This window comes from Triturus cristatus, chromosome 6, assembly GCF_964204655.1.
Source record: "Triturus cristatus chromosome 6, aTriCri1.1, whole genome shotgun sequence".
Classification (NCBI taxonomy): domain Eukaryota; kingdom Metazoa; phylum Chordata; class Amphibia; order Caudata; family Salamandridae; genus Triturus; species Triturus cristatus.
The window spans coordinates 550,659,588-550,684,113 of record NC_140589.1 but is presented as its reverse complement, the minus strand read 5'-3'; positions in this window follow the sequence as shown (position 1 = coordinate 550,684,113).

The window sequence follows — 24,526 nt, the reverse complement described above, 5'->3', positions numbered from 1 at the left end:
CCCCAGTACAGCGATCTGGGCCTAAATCCATAATTTTTTTGCTCACCTTGCCGCTCCAGTTTGAACCCAGCCATATGCAAATCAGTCTTGACCCTGTGCCTCATGGGAAAAGTCCAGCCCGAACTGCCAAGCCAGGTCCTCCCTGGAGAGGAAACAAGCATACTAGGACCGGTTTTGGGGTTACACCCCTCTTCAGCCTGGATAGCTTGATTCCAGTGGCATGGAGAGCGCGGGACCCACGTCTGGGCATACCCTTCCCACTCGGGGTGACAAATGCAAAAACAACAGTTGATGGGCAGAATGCAGAACAATGTCATACATTCACCCCAGTACAGTGATCTGGGCCTAAATCCATTGTTTTGTTGCTCACCATGCCGTTCCAGTTTGAACCAAGCCTTATGCAAATCAGTCTTGACCCTGTGCCTCATGGGAACAGTCCAGCCTGAACTGCCAAGCTAGGTACTCCCTGGACTGGAAACAAGCATCCTAGGACCGGTTTCGGGGTTTCGCTCCTCTTCAGCCAGGAGAGCTTGATTCCAGTGGCATGGAGAGCACGGGACCCACGTCTGGGCATACTCTTCCCACTCGGGGTGACAAATGCAAAAACAACAGTTGATGGATAGAATGCTGAACAATGTCATACATTCACCCCAGTACAGCGATCTGGACCTAAATCCATCGTTTTTTTGCTCATCATACCATTCCAGTTTGAACCCAGCCAAATGCACATCAGTCTTGACCCTGTGCCTCATGGGAATAGTCAAGCACGAACTGCCAAGCCAGGTCCTCCCTGGACAGGAAACAAGCATCCTTGGACCAGTTTCGGGGTTTCACCCCTCTTCCGCCAGGATAGCTTGATTCCAGTGGCATGGAGAGCGCGGGACCCACGTCTGGGCATACCCTTCCCACTCGGGGTGACAAATGCAAAAACAACAGTTGATGGGCAGAATGCAGAACAATGTCATACATTCACCTCAGTACAGCGATCTGGGCCTATAACCATCGTTTTTTTGCTCACCATGCCGTTCCAGTTTGAACCCAGCCATACGCAAATCAGTCTTGACCCTGTGCCTCATGGGAACAGTCCAACCCGAACTGCCAAGCCAGGTCCTCCCTGGACTGGAAACAAGCATCCTGGGACCGTTTTCGTGGATTCACCCCTCTTCAGCCAGGATAACTTGATTCCAGTGGCATGGAGAGCTCGGGACCCACGTCTGGGCATACCCTTCCCACTCAGGGTGACAAATGCAAAAACAACAGTTGATGGACAGAATGCAGAACAATGCCATACATTCACCCCAGTACAGCGATCTGGGCCTAAATCCATCGTTTTTTTGCTCACCATGCCGCTCCAGTTTGAACCCAGCCATTTGTAAATCAGTCTTGACCCTGTGCCTCATGGTAACAGTCCAGCCCGAATTGCCAAGCCAGGTCCTCCCTGGACTGGAAACAAGCATCCTAGGACCGGTTTCGGGGATTCACCCCTCTTCAGCCAGGATAGCTTGATTCCAGTGGCATGGAGAGCACGGGACCCACGTCTGGGCATACCCTTCCCACTCGGGGTGACAAATGCAAAAACAACAGTTGATGGATAGAATGCTGAACAATGTCATACATTCACCCCAGTACAGCGATCTGGACCTAAATCCATCGTTTTTTTGCTCATCATACCATTCCAGTTTGAACCCAGCCATATGCACATCAGTCTTGAACCTGTGCCTCATGGGAACAGTCAAGCACGAACTGCCAAGCCAGGTCCTCCCTGGACTGGAAACAAGCATCCTTGGACCAGTTTCGGGGTTTCACCCCTCTTCCGCCAGGATATCTTGGTTCCAGTGTCATGGAGAGCACGGGACCCATGTCCGGGCAAACCTATCCCACTCAGGGTGACAAATGCAAAAACAACAGTTGATGGACAGAATGCAGAACAATGTCATACATTCACACCAGTACAGCGATCTGGACCAAAATCCATCGTTTTTTTGCTCATCATACCATTCCAGTTTGAACCCAGCCATATGCACATCAGTCTTGACCCTGTGCCTCATGGGAACAGTCAAGCACGAACTGCCAAGCCAGGTCCTCCCTGGACTGGAAACAAGCATCCTATGACCGATTTCGGGGTTTCACCTCTCTTCATCCAGGATAGCTTGAGTCCAGTGGCATGGTGCACAGGACCCACGTCTGGGCATACCCTTCCCACTTGGGGTGACAAATGCAAAAACAGCAGTTGATGGACAGAATGCAGAACAATGACATACATTCACCCCAGTACAGCGACCTGGGCCTAAATCCATCGTGTTTTTGCTCACCATGCAGTTTCAGTTTGAACCCAGCCATATGCAAATCAGTCTTGACCCTGTGCCTCATGGGAACAGTCCAACCCGAACTGCCAAGCCAGGTCCTCCCTGAACTGGAAACAAGCATCCTAGGACTGGTTTCGTGGTTTCACCCCTCTTCAGCCAGAATAGCTTGATTCAAGTGGCATAGAGAGCACGGGACCCACGTCTGGGCATACCCTTCTCACTCGGGGTGACAAATGCAAAAACAACAGTTGATGGGCAGAATGCAGAACAATGTCATACATTCACCCCAGTACAGTGATCTGGGCCTAAATCCATTGTTTTGTTGCTCACCATGCCGTTCCAGTTTGAACCCAGCCATATGCAAATCAGTCTTGACCCTGTGCCTCATTGGAACAGTCCAGCCCGAACTGCCAAGCCAGGTCCTCCCTGGACAGGAAACAAGCATCCTAGGACCGGTTTCGGGGATTCACCCCTCTTCAGCCAGGATAGCTTGATTCCAGTGGCATGGAAAGCACGGGACCCACGTCTGGGCATACCCTTCCCACTCGGGTGACAAATGCAAAAACAACAGTTGATGTATAGAATGCTGAACAATGTCATACATTCACCCCAGTACAGCGATCTGGACCTAAATCCATCGTTTTTTTGCTCATCATACCATTCCAGTTTGAACCCAGCCATATGCACATCAGTCTTGACCCTGTGCCTCATGGGAACAGTCAAGCACGAACTGCCAAGCCAGGTCCTCCCTGGACTGGAAACAAGCATCCTTGGACCAGTTTCGGGGTTTCACCCCTCTTCTGCCAGGATATCTTGGTTCCAGTGGCATCACGAGCACGGGACCCACGTCTGGGCATACCCTACCCACTCGGGGTGACAAATGCAAAAACAACAGTTGATGGACAGAATGCAGAACAATGCCATAAATTCACCCCAGTACAGCGATCTGGGCCTAAATCCATCATTTTTTTGCTCACCATGCCGCTCCAGTTTGAACCCAGCCATATGTAAATCTGTCTTGACCCTGTGCCTCATGGGAACAGTCCAGCCCGAATTGCAAAGCCAGGTCCTCCCTGGACTCGAAACAAGCATCCTAGGACCTGTTTCGGGGATTCACCCCTCTTCAGCCAGGATAGCTTGATTCCAGTGGCTTGGACAGCATGGGACCCACGTCTGGGCATACCCTTCCCACTCGGGGTGACAAATGCAAAATCAACAGTTGATGGATAGAATGCTGAACAATGTCATACATTCACCCCAGTACAGCGATCTGGGCATAAATCCATCGTTTTTTTGCTCACCATGCTGTTCCAGTTTGAACCCAGCCATATGCAAATCAGTCTTGACCCTGTGCCTCATGGGAACAGTCCAACCCGAACTGCCAAGCCAGGTCCTGCCTGGACTGGAAACAAGCATCCTAGGACTGGTTTTGGGGTTTCACCCCTCTTCAGCCAGAATAGCTTGATTCAAGTGGCATGGAGAGCACGGGACCCACTTCTGGGCATACCCTTCCCACTCGGGGTGACAAATGCAAAAACAACAGTTGATGGGGAGAATGCAGAACAATGTCATACATTCATCCCAGTACAGTGATCTGGGCCTAAATCCATTGTTTTGTTGCTCACCATGCTGTTCCAGTTTGAACCCAGCCATATGCAAATCAGTCATGACCCTGTGCCTCATGGGATCAGTCCAGCCCGAACTGCCAAGCCAGGTACTCCCTGGACAGGAAACAAGCATACTAGGACTGGTTTCGGGGTTTCACCCCTCTTCAGCCAGGCTAGCTTGATTCCAGTGGCATGGAGAGCACGGGACCCATGTCTGGGCAAACCCATCCCACTCGGGGTGACAAATGCAAAAACAGCAGTTGATGGACAGAATGCAGAACAATGTCATACATTCACCCCAGTACAACGATCTAGGCCTAAATCCATCGTTTTTTTGCTCACCATGCCGTTCCAGTTTGAACCCAGCCATATGCAAATCAGTCATGGCTCTGTGCCTCATGGGAACAGTCCAGCCCGAACTGCCAAGCCAGGTCCTCCCTGGACTGGAAACAAGCATCCTAGGACCGGTTTCGGGGATTCACCCCTCTTCAGCCAGGAGAGCTTGATTCCAGTGGCATGGAGAGCACGGGACCCACGTCTGGGCATACCCTTCCCACTCGGGTGACAAATGCAAAAACAACAGTTGATGGACAGAATGCAGAACAATGCCATACATTCACCCCAGTACAGCGATCTGGGCCTAAATCCATCGTTTTTTTGCTCACCGTGCCGCTCCAGTTTGAACCCAGCCATATGTAAATCAGTCTTGACCCTGTGCCTCATGGGAACAGTCCTGCCCGAATTGCCAAGCCAGGCCCTCCCTGGACTGGAAACAAGCATCCTAGGACCGGTTTAGGGGATTCAGCCCTCTTCAGCCCAGATAGCTTGATTCCAGTGGCATGGAGAGCGCGGGACCCACGTCTGGGCATACCCTTCCCACTCGGGGTGACAAATACAAAAACAACATTTGATCGGCAGAATGCAGAACAATGTCATACATTCACCCCATTACAGCGATCTGGGCCTATATCCATCGTTTTTTTACTCACCATGCCGTTCCAGTTTGAACCCAGCCATATGCAAATCAGTCTTGACCCTGTGCCTCATGGGAACAGTCCAACCCAAACTGCCAAGCCAGGTCCTCCCTGGAATGGAAACAAGCATCCTAGGACCGGTTTCGGGGTTTCACCCCTCTTCAGACACGAAAGCTTGATTCCAGAGGCATGGAGAGCACGGGACCTACGTCTGGGCATACCCTTACCACTCGGGGTGACAAACGCAAAAACAACAGTTGATGGACAGAATGCAGAACAATGAAATACATTCACCCCAGTACAGCGATCTGGGCCTAAATCCATCATTTTTTTGCTCACCATGCCATTCCAGTTTGAACCCAGCCATATGCAAATCAGTCTTGACCCTGTGCCTCATGGGAAAAGTCCAGCCCGAACTGCCAAGCCAGGTCCTCCCTGGACAGGAAACAAGCATACTAGGATCGGTTTTGGGGTTACACCCCTCTTCAGCCAGGATAGCTTGATTCCAGTGGCATGGAGAGCACGGGACCCACGTCTGGGCATACCCTTCCCACTCGGGGTGACAAATGCAAAAACAACAGTTGATGGGCAGAATGCAGAAGAATGTCATACATTCACCCCAGTACATCGATCTGGGCCTATAACCATCGTTTTTTTGCTCACCATGCCGTTCCAGTTTGAACCCAGCCATATGCAAATCAGTCATGACTCTGTGCCTCATGGGAACAGTCCAGCCCGAACTGCCAAGCCAGGTCCTCCCTGGACTGGAAACAAGCATCCTAGGACTGGTTTCGGGCTTTCACCTCTCTTCAGCCAGGATAGCTTGATTCAAGTGGCATGAAGAGCACGGGACCCACGTCTGGGAATACCCTTCCCACTCGGGGTGACAAATACAAAAACAACATTTGATTGGCAGAATGCAGAACAATGTCATACATTCACCCCAGTACAGCGATCTGGGCGTATATCCATCGTTTTTTTACTCACCATGCCGTTCCAGTTAGAACCCAGCCATATGCAAATCAGTCTTGACCCTGTGCCTCATGGGAAAAGTCCAGCCCGAACTGCCAAGCCAGGACTCCCTGGACAGGAAACAAGCATACTAGGAACGGTTTTGGGGTTACACCCCTCTTCAGCCAGGATAGCTTGATTCCATTGGCATGGAGAGCGCGGGACCCAGGTCTGGGCATACCCTTCCCACTCGGGGTGACAAATGCAAAAACAACAGTTGATGGGCAGAATGCAGAACAATGTCATACATTCACCCCAGTACATCGATCTGGGCCTATAACCATCGTTTTTTTGCTCACCATGCCGTTCCAGTTTGAACCCAGCCATATGCAAATCAGTCTTGACCCTGTGCCTCATGGGAACAGTCCAGCCCGAACTGCCAAGCCAGGTCCTCCCTGAACTGGAAACAAGCATCCTAGGACCGGTTTCGGGGATTCACCCCTCTTCAGCCAGGATAGCTTGATTCCAGTGGCATGGAGAGCGCGGGACCCACGTCTGGGCATACCCTTCCCTCTCGGGGTGACAAATGCAAAAACAACAGTTGATGGGCAGAATGCAGAACAATGTCATACATTCACCCCAGTACAGCGATCTGGGCCTATAACCGTCGTTTTTTTGCTCACCATGCCGTTCCAGTTTGAACCCAGCCATATGCAAATCAGTCTTGACCCTGTGCATCATGGGAACAGTCCAACCCGAACTGCCAAGCCAGGTCCTCCTTGGACTGGAAACAAGCATCCTAGGACTGGTTTCGGGCTTTCACCTCTCTTCAGCCAGGATAGCTTGATTCAAGTGGCATGGAGAGCAAGGGACCCACGTCTGGGAATACCCTTCCCACTCGGGGTGACAAATGCAAAAACAACAGTTGATTGGCAGAATGCAGAACAATGTCATACATTCACCCCAGTACAGTGATCTGGGCCTAAATCCATTGTTTTGTTGCTCACCATGCCGTTCCAGTTTGAACCCAGCCATATGCAAATCAGTCATGACTCTGTGCCTCATGGGAACAGTCCAGCCCGAACTGCCAAGCCAGGTCCTCCCTGGACTGGAAACAAGCATCCTAGGACTGGTTTCGGGCTTTCACCTCTCTTCAGCCAGGATAGCTTGATTCAAGTGGCATGAAGAGCACGGGACCCACGTCTGGGAATACCCTTCCCACTCGGGGTGACAAATACAAAAACAACATTTGATTGGCAGAATGCAGAACAATGTCATACATTCACCCCAGTACAGCGATCTGGGCGTATATCCATCGTTTTTTTACTCACCATGCCGTTCCAGTTAGAACCCAGCCATATGCAAATCAGTCTTGACCCTGTGCCTCATGGGAAAAGTCCAGCCCGAACTGCCAAGCCAGGTCCTCCCTGGACAGGAAACAAGCATACTAGGAACGGTTTTGGGGTTACACCCCTCTTCAGCCAGGATAGCTTGATTCCATTGGCATGGAGAGCGCGGGACCCAGGTCTAGGCATACCCTTCCCACTCGGGGTGACAAATGCAAAAACAACAGTTGATGGGCAGAATGCAGAACAATGTCATACATTCACCCCAGTACATCGATCTGGGCCTATAACCATCGTTTTTTTGCTCACCATGCCGTTCCAGTTTGAACCCAGCCATATGCAAATCAGTCTTGACCCTTTGCCTCATGGGAACAGTCCAGCCCGAACTGCCAAGCCAGGTCCTCCCTGAACTGGAAACAAGCATCCTAGGACCGGTTTCGGGGATTCACCCCTCTTCAGCCAGGATAGCTTGATTCCAGTGGCATGGAGAGCGCGGGACCCACGTCTGGGCATACCCTTCCCACTCGGGGTGACAAATGCAAAAACAACAGTTGATGGGCAGAATGCAGAACAATGTCATACATTCACCCCAGTACAGCGATCTGGGCCTATAACCGTCGTTTTTTTGCTCACCATGCCGTTCCAGTTTGAACCCAGCCATATGCAAATCAGTCTTGACCCTGTGCATCATGGGAACAGTCCAACCCGAACTGCCAAGCCAGGTCCTCCTTGGACTGGAAACAAGCATCCTAGGACTGGTTTCGGGCTTTCACCTCTCTTCAGCCAGGATAGCTTGATTCAAGTGGCATGGAGAGCACGGGACCCACGTCTGGGAATACCCTTCCCACTCGGGGTGACAAATGCAAAAACAACAGTTGATTGGCAGAATGCAGAACAATGTCATACATTCACCCCAGTACAGTGATCTGGGCCTAAATCCATTGTTTTGTTGCTCACCATGCCGTTCCAGTTTGAACCCAGCCATATGCAAATCAGTCTTGACCCTGTGCCTCATGGGAACAGTCCAGCCCGAACTGCCTAGCCAGGTCCTCCCTGGACTGGAAACAAGCATCCTAGGACCGTTTTCGGGGATTCACCCCTCTTCAGCCAGGATTGCTTGATTCCAGTGGCATGGAGAGCTCGGGACCCACGTCTGGGCATACCCTTCCCACTCGGGGTGACAAATGCAAAAACAACAGTTGATGGACAGAATGCAGAACAATGCCATACATTCACCCCAGTACAGCGATCTGGGCCTAAATCCATCGTTTTTTTGCTCACCATGCCGCTCCAGTTTGAACCCAGCCATTTGTAAATCAGTCTTGACCCTGTGCCTCATGGGAACAGTCCAGCCCGAATTGCCAAGCCAGGTCCTCCCTGGACTGGAAACAAGCATCCTAGGACCGGTTTCAGGGATTCACCCCTCTTCAGCCAGGATAGCTTGATTCCAGTGGCATGGAGAGCACGGGACCCACGTCTGGGCATACCCTTCCCACTCGGGGTGACAAATGCAAAAACAACAGTTGATGGATAGAATGCTGAACAATGTCATACATTCACCCCAGTACAGCGATCTGGGCATAAATCCATCATTTTTTTGCTCACCATGCCGTTCTAGTTTGAACCCAGCCATATGCAAATCAGTCTTGACCCTGTGCCTCAAGGGAACAGTCCTCCACGAGCTGCCAAGCCAGGTCCTCCCTGGACTGCAAACAAGCATCCTAGGACCGGTTTCGGGGTTTCAGCCCTCTTCAGACACGAAAGCTTGATTCAAGAGGCATGGAGAGCACGGAACCTACGTCTTGGCATACCCTTACCACTCGGGGTGACAAACGCAAAAACAACAGTTGATGGACAGAATGCAGAACAATGAAATACATTCACCCCAGTACAGCGATCTGGGCCTAAATCCATAATTTTTTTGCTCACCATGCCGCTCCAGTTTGAACACAGCCATATGCAAATCAGTCTTGACCCTGTGCCTCATGGGAAAAGTCCAGCCCGAACTGCCAAGCCAGGTCCTCCCTGGACAGGAAACAAGCATACTAGGACCGGTTATGGGGTTACACCCCTCTTCAGCCAGGATAGCTTGATTCCAGTGGCATGGAGAGCGCGGGACCCACGTCTGGGCATACCCTTCCCACTCGGGGTGACAAATGCAAAAACAACAGTTGATGGGCAGAATGTAGAACAATGTCATACATTCACCCCAGTACAGCGATCTGAGCCTATAACCATCGTTTTTTTTTCTCACCATGCCGTTCCAGTTTGAACCCAGCCATATGCAAATCAGTCTTGACCCTGTGCCTCATGGGAACAGTCCAACCCGAACTGCCAAGCCAGGTCCTCCCTGGACTGGAAACAAGCATACTAGGACTGGTTTCGGGGTTTCACCCCTCTTCAGCCAGGATAGCTTGATTCAAGTGGCATGGAGAGCACGGGACCCACGTCTGGGAATACCCTTCCCACTCGGGGTGACAAATGCAAAAACAACAGTTGATGGGCAGAATGCAGAACAATGTCATACATTCACCCCAGTACAGTGATCTGGGCCTAAATCCATTGTTTTGTTGCTCACCATGCCGTTCTAGTTTGAACCCAGCCATATGCAAATCAGTCTTGATGCCGTGCCTCAAGGGAACAGTCCTCCACGAGCTGCCAAGCCAGGTCCTCCCTGGACTGCAAACAAGCATCCTAGGACCGGTTTCGGGGTTTCAGCCCTCTTCAGCCAGATAGCTTGATTCCAGTGGCATGGAGAGCGCGGGACCCACGTCTGGGCATACCCTTCCCACTCGGGGTGACAAATGCAAAAACAACAGTTGATGGGCAGAATGCAGAACAATGTCATACATTCACCCCAGGACAGCGATCTGGGCCTATATCCATCGTCTTTTTGCTCACCATGCCGTTCCAGTTTGAACCCAGCCATATGCAAATCAGTCTTGACCCTGTGCCTCATGGGAACAGTCCAACCCAAACTGCCAAGCCAGGTCCTCCCTGGACAGGAAACAAGCATCCTAGGACCGGTTTCGGGGTTTCACCCCTCTTCAGACACGAAAGCTTGATTCCAGAGGCATGGAGAGCACGGGACCTACGTCTGGGCATACCCTTACCACTCGGGGTGACAAACGCAAAAACAACAGTTGATGGACAGAATGCAGAACAATGAAATACATTCACCCCAATACAGCGATCTGGTCCTAAATCCATCATTTTTTTGCACACCATGCCGTTCCAGTTTGAACCCAGCCATATGCAAATCAGTCTTGACCCTGTGCCTCATGGGAAAAGTCCAGCCCGAACTGCCAAGCCAGGTCCTCCCTGGATAGGAAACAAGCATACTAGGACCGGTTTTGGGGTTACACCCCTGTTCAGCCAGGATAGCTTGATTCCAGTGGCATGGAGAGCGCGGGACCCACGTCTGGGCATACCCTTCCCACTCGGGGTGACTAATGCAAAAACAACAGTTGATGGGCAGAATGCAGAACAATGTCATACATTCACCCCAGAACAGCGATCTGGGCCTATAACCATCGTTTTTTTGCTCACCATGCCGTTCCAGTTTTAACCCAGCAATATGCAAATCAGTCTTGACCCTGTGTTTCATGGGAACAGTCCAACCCGAACTGCCAAGCCAGGTCTTCCCTGGACTGGAAACAAGCATCCTAGGACTGGTTTCGGGGTTTCACCCCTCTTCAGCCAGGATAGCTTGATTCAAGTGGCATGGAGAGCACGGGACCCACGTCTGGGAATACCCTTCCCACTCGGGGTGACAAATGCAAAAACAACAGTTGATGGGCAGAATGCAGAACAATGTCATACATTCACCCCAGTACAGTGATCTGGGCCTAAATCCATTGTTTTGTTGGTCACCATGCCGTTCCAGTTTGAACCCAGCCATATGCAAATCAGTCTTGACCCTGTGCCTCATGGGAACAGTCCAGCCCGAACTGCCTAGCCAGGTCCTCCCTGGACTGGAAACAAGCATCCTAGGACCGTTTTCGGGGATTCACCCCTCTTCAGCCAGGATAGCTTGATTCCAGTGGCATGGAGAGCTCGGGACCCACGTCTGGCCATACCCTTCCCACTCGGGGTGACAAATGCAAAAACAACAGTTGATGGACAGAATGCAGAACAATGCCATACATTCACCCCAGTACAGCGATCTGGGACTAAATCCATCGTTTTTTTCCTCACCATGCCGCTCCAGTTTGAACCCAGCCATTTGTAAATCAGTCTTGACCCTGTGCCTCATGGGAACAGTCCAGCCCGAATTGCCAAGCCAGGTCCTCCCTGGACTGGAAACAAGCATCCTAGGACCGGTTTTGGGGATTCACCCCTCTTCAACCAGGATAGCTTGATTCCAGTGGCATGGAGAGCACGGGACCTACGTCTGGGCATACCCTTCCCACTCGGATTGACAAATGCAAAAACAACAGTTGATGGAAAGAATGCTGAACAATGTCATAAATTCACCCCAGTACAGCGATCTGGGCATAAATCCATCATTTTTTCTCTCACCATGCCGTTCTAGTTTGAACCCAGCCATATGCAAATCAGTCTTGACCGTGTGCCTCAAGGGAACAGTACTCCACGAGCTGCCAAGCCAGGTCCTCCCTGGACTGCAAACAATCATCCTAGGACCGGTTTCGGGGTTTCAGCCCTCTTCAGCCCAGATAGCTTGATTCCAGTGGCATGGAGAGCGCGGGACCCAGGTCTGGGCATACCCTTCCCACTCGGGGCGACAAATGCAAAAACAACAGTTAATGGGCAGAATGCAGAACAATGTCATACATTCACCCCAGTACAGCGATCTGGGCCTATATCCATCGTCTTTTTGCTCACCATGCCGTTCCAGTTTGAACCCAGCCATATGCAAATCAGTCTTGACCCTGTGCCTCATGGGAAAAGTCCAGCCCGAACTGCCAAGCCAGGTCCTCCCTGGATAGGAAACAAGCATACTAGGACCGGTTTTGGGGTTACACCCCTGTTCAGCCAGGATAGCTTGATTCCAGTGGCATGGAGAGCGCGGGACCCACGTCTGGGCATACCCTTCCCACTCGGGGTGACAAATGCAAAAACAACAGTTGATGGGCAGAATGCAGAACAATGTCATACATTCACCCCAGAACAGCGATCTGGTCCTATAACCATCGTTTTTTTGCTCACCATGCCGTTCCAGTTTTAACCCAGCAATATGCAAATCAGTCTTGACCCTGTGCCTCATGGGAACAGTCCAACCCGAACTGCCAAGCCAGGTCTTCCCTGGACTGGAAACAAGCATCCTAGGACTGGTTTCGGGGTTTCACCCCTCTTCAGCCGGGATAGCTTGATTCAAGTGGCATGGAGAGCACGGGACCCACGTCTGGGAATACCCTTCCCACTCGGGGTGACAAATGCAAAAACAACAGTTGATGGGCAGAATGCAGAACAATGTCATACATTCACCCCAGTACAGTGATCTGGGCCTAAATCCATTGTTTTGTTGGTCACCATGCCGTTCCAGTTTGAACCCAGCCATATGCAAATCAGTCTTGACCCTGTGCCTCATGGGAACAGTCCAGCCCGAATTGCCAAGCCAGGTCCTCCCTGGACTGGAAACAAGCATCCTAGGACCGGTTTTGGGGATTCACCCCTCTTCAACCAGGATAGCTTGATTCCAGTGGCATGGAGAGCACGGGACCTACGTCTGGGCATACCCTTCCCACTCGGATTGACAAATGCAAAAACAACAGTTGATGGACAGAATGCTGAACAATGTCATACATTCACCCCAGTACAGCGATCTGGGCATAAATCCATCATTTTTTTGCTCACCATGCCGTTCTAGTTTGAACCCAGCCATATGCAAATCAGTCTTGACCGTGTGCCTCAAGGGAACAGTACTCCACGAGCTGCCAAGCCAGGTCCTCCCTGGACTGCAAACAATCATCCTAGGACCGGTTTCGGGGTTTCAGCCCTCTTCAGCCCAGATAGCTTGATTCCAGTGGCATGGAGAGCGCGGGACCCACGTCTGGGCATACCCTTCCCACTCGGGGCGACAAATGCAAAAACAACAGTTGATGGGCAGAATGCAGAACAATGTCATACATTCACCCCAGGACAGCGATCTGGGCCTATATCCATCGTCTTTTTGCTCACCATGCCGTTCCAGTTTGAACCCAGCCATATGCAAATCAGTCTTGACCCTATGCCTCATGGGAACAGTCCAACCCAAACTGCCAAGCCAGGTCCTCCCTGGACTGGAAACAAGCATCCTAGGACCGGTTTTGGGGTTTCACCCCTCTTCAGACACGAAAGCTTGATTCCAGAGGCATGGAGAGCACGGGACCCACGTCTGGGCATACCCTTACCACTCGGGGTGACAAACGCAAAAACAACAGTTGATGGACAGAATGCAGAACAATGAAATACATTCACCCCAGTACAGCGATCTGGGCCTAAATCCATCATTTTTTTGCTCACCATGCCGTTCCAGTTTGAACCCAGCCATATGCAAATCAGTCGTGAGTCTGTGCCTCATGGGAACAGTCCAGCCCGAACTGCCAAGCCAGGTCCTCCCTGGACTGGAAACAAGCATCCTAGGACCGGTTTCGGGGATTCACCCCTCTTCAGCCAGGATAGCTTGATTCCAGTGGCATGGAGAGCACGGGACCCACGACTGGGCATACCCTTCCCACTCGGGGTGACAAATGCAAAAACAACAGTTGATGGACAGAATGCAGAACAATGCCATACATTCACCCCAGTACAGCGATCTGGGCCTAAATCCATCATTTTTTTGCTCACCATGCCGCTCCAGTTTGAACCTAGCCATATGTAAATCAGCCTTGACCCTGTGCCTCATGGGAAGGGTCTAGCCAGAATTGCCAAGCCAGGTCCTCCCTGGACTGGAAACAAGCATCCTAGGACCGGTTTCGGGGATTCACCCCTCTTCAGCCAGAATAGCTTGATTCCAGTGGCATGGAGAGCACGGGACCCACGTCTGGGCATACCATTCCCACTCGGGGTGACAAATGCAAAAACAACAGTTGATGGATAGAATGCTGAACAATGTTATACATTCACTCCAGTACAGCAATCTGGGCATAAATCCATCGTTTTTTTGCTCACCATGCCGTTCTAGTTTGAACCCAGCCATATGCAAATTAGTCTTGACCCTGTGCCTCAAGGGAACAGTCCTCCACGAGCTGCCAAGCCAGGTCCTCCCTGGACTGCAAATAAGCATCCTAGGACCGGTTTCGGGGTTTCAGCCCTCTTCAGCCCAGATAGCTTGATTCCAGTGGCATGGAGAGCGTGGGACCCACGTCTGGGCATACCCTTCCCACTCGGGGTGACAAATGCAAAAACAACAGTTGATGGGCAGAATGCAGAACAATGTCATACATTCACCCCAGGACAGCGATCTGGGCCTATATCCATCGTCTTTTTGCTCACCATGCCGTTCCAGTTTGAACCCAGCCATATGCAAATCAGTCTTGACCCTGTGCCTCATGGGAACAGTCCAACCCAAACTGCCAAGCCAGGTCCTCCCTGGACTGGAAACAAGCATCCTAGGACTGGTTTCGGGGTTTCACCCCTCTTAAGCCAGGATAGCTTGATTCTAGTGGCATGGAAAGCAGGGGACCCACGTATGGGCATACTCTTCCCACTCGGGGTGACAAATGCAAAAACAACAGTTGATGGGCAGAATGCAGAACAATGTCATACATTCACCCCAGTACAGTGATCTGGGCCTAAATCCATTGTTTTGTTGCTCACCATGCCGTTCCAGTTTGAACCCAGCCATATGCAAATCAGTCTTGACCCTGTGCCTCATGGGAAAAGTCCAGCCCGAACTGCCAAGCCAGGTCCTCCCTGGACAGGAAACAAGCAAAATAGGACCGGTTTCAGGGTTACACCCCTCTTCAGCCAGGATAGCTTGATTCCAGTGGCATGGAGAGCACAGGACCCACGTCTGGGCATACCCTCTCTCAGTCCAACCCAAACTGCCAAGCCAGGTCCTCCCTGGACTGGAAACAAGCCTCCTAGGACCGGTTTCGGGGTTTCACCCCTCTTCATACACGAAAGCTTGATTCCAGAGGCATGGAGAGCACGGGACCTACGCCTGGGCATACCCTTACCACTCGGGGTGACAAACTCAAAAACAACAGTTGATGGACAGAATGCAGAACAATGAAATACATTCACCCCAGTACAGCGATCTGGGCCTAAATCCATCATTTTTTTGCTCACCATGCCGTTCCAGTTTGAACCCAGCCATATGCAAATCAGTCATGACTCTGTGCCTCATGGGAACAGTCCAGCCCGAACTGCCAAGCCAGGTCCTCCCTGGACTGGAAACAAGCATCCTAGGACCGGTTTCGGGGATTCACCCCTCTTCAGCCAGGATAGCTTGATTCCAGTGGCATGGAGAGCACGGGACCCACGTCTGGGCATACCCTTCCCACTCGGGGTGACAAATGCAAAAACAACAGTTGATGGACAGAATGCAGAACAATGCCATACATTCACCCCAGTACAGCGATCTGGGCCTAAATCCATCATTTTTTTGCTCACCATGCCGCTCCAGTTTGAACCCAGCCATATGTAAATCAGTCTTGACCCTGTGCCTCATGGGAAGGGTCCAGCCAGAATTGCCAAGCCAGGTCCTCCCTGGACTGGAAACAAGCATCCTAGGACCGGTTTCGGGGATTCACCCCTCTTCAGCCAGAATACCTTGATTCCAGTGGCATGGAGAGCACGGGACCCACGTCTGGGCATACCATTCCCACTCGGGGTGACAAATGCAAAAACAACAGTTGATGGATAGAATGCTGAACAATGTCATACATTCACCCCAGTACAGTGATCTGGGCCTAAATCCATTGTTTTGTTGCTCACCATGCCGTTCCAGTTTGAACCCAGCCATATGCAAATCAGTCTTGACCCTGTGCCTCATGGGAAAAGTCCAGACCGAACTGCCAAGCCAGGTCCTCCCTGGACAGGAAACAAGCAAAATAGGACCGGTTTCAGGGTTACACCCCTCTTCAGCCAGGATAGCTTGATTCCAGTGGCATGGAGAGCACAGGACCCACGTCTGGGCATACCCTTCCCACTCGGGGTGACAAGTGCAAAAACAACAGTTGATGGACAGCATGCAGAACACTGTCATACATTCACCCCAGTACTGTGATCTGGGCCAAAAATCCATCGTTTTTTTGCTCACCATGCCGTTCCAGTTTGAACCCAGCCATATGCAAATCATTCTTGACCCTGTGCCTCATGGGAGCAGTCCATTCCGAACTGCCAAACCAGGTCCTCCCTGGGCTAAAAACAAGCATCCTAGGACCGGTTTTGGGGTTTTCACCTCTCTTTAGCCAGGATAGCTTGATGCCAGTGGCATGGAGAGCATGGGACCCACGTCTGGGCATATCCTTCCCACTCGGGGTGACAAATGCAAAAACACCAGTTGATGTACAGAATGCAGAACAATGTCATACATTCACCCCAGTACAGCAATCTGGGCCTAAATCCATCGTTTTTTTGCTCACCATGCCGTTCCAGTTTGAACCCAGCCATATGCAAATCAGTCTTGACCCTGTGCCTAATGGGAACAGTCCAGCCCGAACTGCCAAGACGTGGTCCCATGCTCACTACGCCACTGGAGTCAAGCTATCCTGGCTGAAGAGGGGTGAAACCCCGAAACTGGTCCTAGGATTCTTGATTCCGGTCCAGGGAAGACATGGCTTGGCAGTTCGGGGTGGACTGTTCCCATGAGGCAAAGGGTCAAGACTGATTTGCATATGGCCATGTCTGAACTGGGGTTGCGTGGTGAGCAAAATAACAATGGATTAAACCCAGATCTGTGACTGGGGGTGAATGTTTTGCCAATGTGCAACATTCCGTCCATCATCTTGTGTGTTTTGCTGTTCGCCCTATGTGGGAAGGATATGCCCAGACGTGGGTCCTGTGCTCACTTCGCCACTGGAGTGAAGCTATCCTGGCTGAAGAGGGGTGAAACCCTGAAACCGATCCTAGGATGCTTGATTACTGTCGAGGGAAGACATGGCTTGGCAGTTCGGGCTGGACTGTTCCCATGAGGTACAGGGTCAACACTGATTTTCATATGGCCATGTCTGAACTGGGGTGGCGTGGTGAGCAAAATAACGATGGATTAAACCCAGATCTGTGACTGGGGGTGAATGTTTTGCCAATGTGCAACATTCCGTCCATCATCTTGTGTGTTTTGCTGTTCGCCCTATGTTGGAAGTGTATGCCCTGACGTGGGTCCCGTGCTCACTACGCCACTGGAGTCAAGCTATCCTGCCTGAAGAGGGGTGAAACCCCGAAACCGGTCCTAGGATTCTTGATTCCGGTTCAGGGAAGACATGGCTTGGCAGTTCGAGCTGGAGTGTTCCCATGAGGCACAGGGTCAAGACTGATTTGCATATGGCCATGTCTGAACTGGGCTGGCGTGGTGAGCAAAATAACGATGGATTAAACCCAGATCTGTGACTGGGGATGAATGTTTTGCAAATGTGCAACATTCCATCCATCATCTTGTGTGTTTTGCTGTTCGGCCTATTTTGGGAAGGGTATGACCAGACGTGGGTCCCGTGCTCACTACGCCACTGGAGTCAAGATATCCTGACTGAAGAGGGGTGAAACCCTGAAACCGGTCCTAGGACGCTTGATTCCGGTCCAGAGAAGACATGGCTTGGTAGTTCAGACTGGACTGTTCCCATGAGGCACAGGGTCAAGACTGATTTGCATATGGCCATGTCTAAACTGGGGTTGTGGTCAGCAAAATAACGATGGATTAAACCCAGATCTGTGACTGGGGGTGAGTGTTTGATCTGCTCAAGCGCTCCGTCCATCATCCCCTTTGGTATCGCTTTGTTCGCCCTAAGTTGGCAGGGTATGCCCAGACGTGGGTCTCTTGCTCACTTTACCACTGGATTCAAGATAGCCTAGCTGACGAGGGTTATGAACCCGAAACCGGTCCCAGGATTCTTGTTTCCGGTCCAGGGAAGACATGGCTTGGCAGTTCGGGCTGGACTGTTCCCATGAAGCACAGGGTCAGACTGATTTGCATATGGCCATGTCTGAACTGGGGTGGTGGATTGAGCTAAAGAATGATGATGGATTAAACCCAGATCAGTTGACTGGGGGTGAGTGTTTGATCTGCTCAAGCGCTCCGTCCATCATCCCCTTTGGTGTCGCTTTGTTCGCCCTAAGTTGGCAGGGTATGCCCAGACGTGGGTCCCTTGCTCACTTTACCACTGGATGCAAGATAGCCTGGCTGACGAGGGTTATGGCGCTGGAGAGCTTCGCTGCCGGCGCTGGGTGCTGGGTTGCGGCGGGTCCCCGGAGAGGGCGCTGACGTGCGGGGCATTGCCCTGCTGCCTACAAAGCATAGCGGAGGTTTATCGACGGGAAAGTACCGGTGAACAGCCAAAGTACCGACGGCTGCAATAAAATGCTGAGTCATAGGGTGGCTGCCAGATGGAGGCGCTGTGCACCTGAAGACCCGCCATTTTTTCAATAAAGACAGAGACACCATACATGAGTAACCCGCCATTTTGTCCTACAAGCACCCACTGTTATAGGTTCTGGCGCTGCATCGCGAGTGTGTAGGTGAATTGCTCCTGTGTGGCTGGCATTGGGACTCAAATTACCTAGGGCAGGCGCCTTATCTACTACCCTGCTTACTAGGGCAGCAAGTTCTTTGGCATCTTGACTCTCGGGGCATATCCTTGGTTGCTGCACACAGGATAAGCGGTAAGCCTGGTGGAGTGCTCAGAAAACGCAGTGGAGAGAAGGTCGGCATCGCAGTGAGTGAAAGGGGTCACGGGGTCCTTGCTGTGGTGTTGTTCTGTCCGGTGATTTCCGCACTACGAAAGTTGCATCCCGACTTGCTAAGTACCTGACGGCACTGCTGGTGTCGGGCCAGTAGCTCCTGGACTGTACATTGGTGACTGCGCAAGCAATAAGCACTTCAGAATAGTGAATCCGCCTCCACAATGGGCAAGCCGGATAAGCAGGTGCAATCCACGTTGACATTTGAGTCAAAGCGCCAAAAAAACCAGTTAAATCCCATAGCAACCTCGGACACGGAGACGGATGTGGAGGCTGGTGGCACCAGTAAACTTGAACGAATGATGATGGCAATGCAACAAAGCTTACATACTATAGACAGTAAAATTGATACGCTTAATCTGCGCATGGACAATATGGCGTCTAGGCTGGACAGACATGACGTGCGCATGACTGAGGAAGAACAGCGCATTTCTAACGCAGAGGATAAAGTCGAAAGGGTCACCAAGTACTGCGCTCAAATGGAGAAGCTGCTGTCGGTGATTAATGCGAAGAATGAGGACTTGGAAGCCAGGTCCAGACGCAATAATCTATGCATTATTGGGGTGCCTGAATCTACGAATGTAGGGGAAATGGAGCTGTATGTCGAAGACATGCTTAAGACGCTGTTTGGTGCAGAGAAATTTTCTCACCTGCTGGTGGTAGAGAGGGCGCATCGTTCTCTTGCGCTGCGCCCGATCCCGGGGGCTCCCCCGCTTCCAATAAAAGCCAAACTCCTCAATTATAGAGATCGCAACGTCGCGCTCAGATTGGCAAGGGAAATGGGCACTACAAAATGTCAAGGAGTAGAAATTCAGCTCTTCCCGGATTTCACGGCGACGTGCAACAGGCCCGGCGGGAGTTTCAGCAGGTAAAAAAGCGACTACAAGCAATGGAAATCCCATATGCTATGTTCTACCCGGCCCGGCTCAGGATTCAACATGGAAACAAACCCAAAATATTCACGATGCCGAAGGAAGCCACGCTCTTCATCAAACAGATTGATCGCAAGAGTACGACAGACGTAGGCGGTGCTGGAGCTGAAGATTAACTGAATAGCCAGCAGTTTATGACTGGTCTTTGGAGCTGGTGTCTGCGTTCTCCTAGGATGCGGGCCCACAGATGTCCTACGAACGAAATATGTTACACTTTGTATTTGGTACAGGTTAATGGTTTGGCCCTGTACTATGCAGCAAACAATGTGATTCTGAGGTCAAGACAAGTCTTTGAGAAATTCAACGACCCAGCGAGAGGGGCTATATATGGCACGCCTCGTAAAGGGAATATATATGAGCAGGGAGTGGCGTCTAAGGTTTTGTAACGGTTGTTGGAGAAACCTTATGGTACAGGGTGCAACACTGCCTCAGAACTCTGGCAGGGTGGTATTAGTCTTGATTTGGGCTGGGGTTGCTGGTGATACGTTGCCATCCCACACTGTGTAAGTGGGTGATGGCGCATAAGACTGTGGGCTGCAGTTATATTAGATGTTGAATATCCTTTTTTGAATTGATGAAAGTCTTGTGGTACAACTGGTATAATGCAACATGATATAATCTGACATGATGAGGGAAATTAGATATGGCCCTGACCATCCCTCATTCCAACGAGGGGGTAGTTGGGCAGCTGGTGTCCTCCAAAGGGGTACGCCCCAAGAAGTTATGGGTATGCTTATTGGGTGTGAGCGGATTAGCTGCTTATGGTGGGTGGGGGGGTTTTGGTTGATGGGTTTCTTGCAATGAGAATACTTGGCATAATTGGGATGCTTCAGTGGGTGGGGGGGTTGGTTGGGTGTTTGTTCAACTGCAATAGTATGCAAATCAGACTACGTTGTGGAGGACAGAATGTGACGTATAATGTACATATGAGGGTCCAGTATGCTACACACATTGAAAACAGGGTAGATGGCAGCTGAGATAGGCAAGCTTACATGGATAACGTGGAATGTCAGGGGCTTGAACAATCCGAAGAAGAGAAGGCAGGTACTGGCTTACTTGGATAGGCATGATGTGCTGGTGGCGTTCCTACAGGAGACACATCTGACTAAGCAGGCAGCTGATAATGTGGCCACCAAATGGGCTGGGGCAAAATGGGCATCGTCCTACTCCTCTTATGCGAGGGGTGTCATGATTTTAATTTAAAAAACTATCCCCTTTATGGCAACGCATGTGGATAGCGATGATAGTGGTCGATATATTATCGTACAGGGGAAACTATGTGGCATGATGGTGACTCTTATTAATATATATGGTCCTAATGTTGATGACCCCGGGTTTTATGACATAATCTGTGGGGGGGACCTGAATGTGGTCCTGGATCCGGCCCTGGACCGCAACTCCAGAGTAGTACCTGTAGTCAAAAAAGCTGCGCAAGCCGTTAGAAATGGTATACAGGAGCTCTCCCTCGTTGACATCTGGAGGTTGAGGCATCGCAGGGAGCAGGAGGGTACATGTCACTCATATGCGCACCAATCCTGGTCTCGATTAGACTATTGGTTGGCTACTGCTGAAGTCAACTCACTAATTACTGAAGTGCGTCATTTACCTGGAACGCTCTCGGATCACTCCCCAGCGCTGTTTTCAATGCTCGTGCCCACATCTACTCCGCCCACATTCCAATGGAGATTGCAGGCCACGGCCTTACAGGACCAGGTGTTCCGGGAGGGTGTGAGGGATGCCATTATAAATTATTTTGATGTAAACACTGGCTTAGTCGAAAATGTGGGTACCGTATGGGAAGCATTCAAGGTGACGATCCGTGGTGTATGTATAGGCCTACAGGCAGGGGTGCTCAAATCACTTCGGGGCTCTATGAAACATCTGGAGCAGGACTTGATCAACCTGGAACGCCAATATGATAACACATCCGACATAAATACCCTAACATTGATCAGAACTAAAGTCACTGAATACAATGCTCTGGCGGACTCTGAAGTAAAGCATATGTCCTGACGCTGGACAGCCAGATATTATGGGGAGGGTGGTAGACCAGGGAGGGCTCTAGCCAACAAAATTAAAATGCAGTGGGCGAAAACCAATATGTTGCAATCTATTGTGGATGGTGATCTAGATATTGTGACAGTGCAGGTATCCTTGGCGCTTTTGTACAATGCTATACAGATATGTATAGGTCTCGCCAGACAGCTGATGAAGATGACATAGCACAATATCTGGAGGATATTGCCTTGGTCTGGTTGTCGAAAAGACAGCAAGATTTTCTAATGCACCCTATAACAGTGGGAGAAATACGGGATGCGATTCTCACTTTGCCTAATGGCAAAGCTGCAGGAACGGATGGGCTCCCTGCGGAGTTTTATAAGGAATATATAGATTTGCTGGTGCCACAGCTGCATACCATGCTTGGAGATGCCTATGAACAGCAGAAGCTGCCGGACACACTACGTGAGGCATTGGTTGTAACATTATTGAAGCCAGGGAAGGACTCTGATAAATGTGAATCCTATCGACCGTTGTCCTTAATGAATACAGACGTTAAAATACTAGCGAAGGTCCTAGCCACCAGGTTGCAGCTACTATTACCGGTCATGGTGCTGCCGGATCAGTCGGGCTTTGTCCCTGCTCAGTCCACGGCTCATAACCTACGAACGCTCTTCGCGGTTCTGCATCTATTGGAACCCACTCTGCCTGCTGCTGCGGTCCTCTTGGATGCTGCGAAGGCCTTTGATTCCATTTCCTGGCGATACATGATAGCAGTGTAACATCGTATGGGTGTACCCTTCGCTTTCACCAACTGGATCAAGTTATTGTATGCCGATCCAGTGGCTCGAGTGCAGGTAAATGGTAGGATGTCTGGCCAATTCCCCATTCGGCGCGGAATGAGGCAGGGCTGTCCTTTGTCGCCAATACTCTTCGCAATAGTGCTGGAGCCGCTTGCTTGTATATTACGACAGCGACATGCAAAGGCAGCGCTGTGCTTTCATCAGAGATCATTGACGGTTTCCATGTACGCGGATGACATGGTGTTATATGTACGTGAACCAGCAATTTATCTGGAACAACTCATTAGGGAATATATCAGGTTTGAATGGCACTCTGGTTTGAGAATAAACCGGAATAAATCAGTAGTGATCTCCTTGACAGCAGGTACGACACGGGTTGACTTAGGATTCCCTTTGGTGTGGAGTGATGAACCAGTTAAGTATCTAGGTGTGTGGATTCACAGGGATCTGCAATGTGTTATCAGGGAGAATTATGCCGCCGCGATCACCCGGCTTGAGGAACAGGTTGCCAGATGGATCCGTCTGCCATTGACGTTCGCAGATAGGGTGGCTCTAATTAAAATGGTAGTTTTACCAAAATTTCTGTACTTCTTTGTCACCATACCCATAATATTGAAAACGCACTTTTTTAACACACTCCGCGGATTATTGATCACATTGGTCTGGGGGGGGGGGGAAAGCCACGTGTCAAATGGGAGGTCTTGACACGTCCCTATGAGCTGGGAAGCTTTCTAGTACCGGATATGAACTTATACTATTTATGTGCACAGGCGCAATATGCCTTCTTCTGGCAGAACGCACCACCATACACACCGCATGTAGCGGTTGAGGAAGGGGCTGTGCAACCGATACCACTGAAAGCGATGATTGTAAACACAAATACGGTATTTGAAAAAGGTGAAATTGTTACGGTCCAATGTACAGCTCATGCGTGGAAAGAACTTGGGAAGCGTGCTAAGAGGTTACCATTGTATGCACTGTCAATGCCGCTTCTGCATCATGAGGGGATATCGGTGACGGGTGAACGGGGCTCACTCACTGTTTTGCAGGGTGCCGGAATGTACACGATGGGAGACGTCTACCCTGCTGGCAAATTTGTTGAGCTTCAGGCATTTGTGGGGATGGGGGGCCGGACTGCGATGGCAACATTTATATATAGTAGGCTGAGGGCTGCGATGAGAACATTACACTCCTGTTTCCCAAATGAGCCACCGACTTTAACAGCGTTACAGATACTATACACCTTGCAAATTCGTACTAAATGAATTACTAGGTTATATAATGCCTCGCAGGCTGATGAGGCGGTTGTTGCTCTGGGTCCTTTGGACAGATGGAATGCTATATTGCCGCAGCCGCTCACAGATGATGAGTGGGAAGCATGTTGTCGGCTAACGGGACAGTATGCGTCTAATTTGAACCTGCGGCTGATCCACTACAAATATTTGCATCAAATGTATTATACGCCAGCACAACTGCATAAATATGGGCTCAGGGAATCCCACTGCTGTAGGCGCTGTGGTGCGGATAATGCTGACTTCTGTCACTTGGCGTGGAGTTGTCCAAAGGTGGCTGAATTCTGGGACAAGGTCACAGGGGCCTTAGCAGAAGTGATTGGTGAACAGGTGACATGTGATATGACATTATGCCTTCTAGGTAACGTGTTGAAGCTTAAAGCTTCTAATCGGAAATTGGTGGCAATGCTGTTATTGCTGGCGCGGCGTAGGGTTTCCATACATTGGGATGGCAGACCTGCACCACAGATAGCACA